This window comes from Haliaeetus leucocephalus, unplaced genomic scaffold (genome assembly GCF_000737465.1).
Source record: "Haliaeetus leucocephalus isolate CR32 unplaced genomic scaffold, Haliaeetus_leucocephalus-4.0 Scaffold450, whole genome shotgun sequence".
Taxonomy (NCBI): domain Eukaryota; kingdom Metazoa; phylum Chordata; class Aves; order Accipitriformes; family Accipitridae; genus Haliaeetus; species Haliaeetus leucocephalus.
In genome coordinates this window covers 2,482,472-2,482,851 of record NW_010972886.1, presented here as the reverse complement: position 1 = coordinate 2,482,851, position 380 = coordinate 2,482,472, and positions in this window count along the sequence as shown.

Below are 380 nucleotides of genomic sequence, written 5' to 3'. Positions count from 1 at the left end.
GCTCTGCCCCGGCTCCCCGCCAGCCCCGCGAACCCCCGTCCCCTCACTCGTCCTCCCCGGACTCAGGCGTGCGCTTAACCCCTCGGGGCTGCCACCCTCCCGCGTCCGGACCCGCTCCCCCTTCGCGGCCCCGCCACCGCAAAACGTAGCCCCGGCAAAAACTTGGGGTTCGCCCTGGGTGTCCCGAGCCCTGCCCTCCTCCCGGGTGTTGAAGCTCATCGTTCTGTTCGCCAGGTAGGCGGACCGGCAGAACCCAGCGATGATAATACTAATGACGTTAGCCACTTCAGGTACCAAAAGCTTGCAATAAGTTGCTTTGCAGTTGAAATGGTCAGCTGCTTGCCCTGTTTTTGGACCATTTTAACGTAAACGAGAAGAAG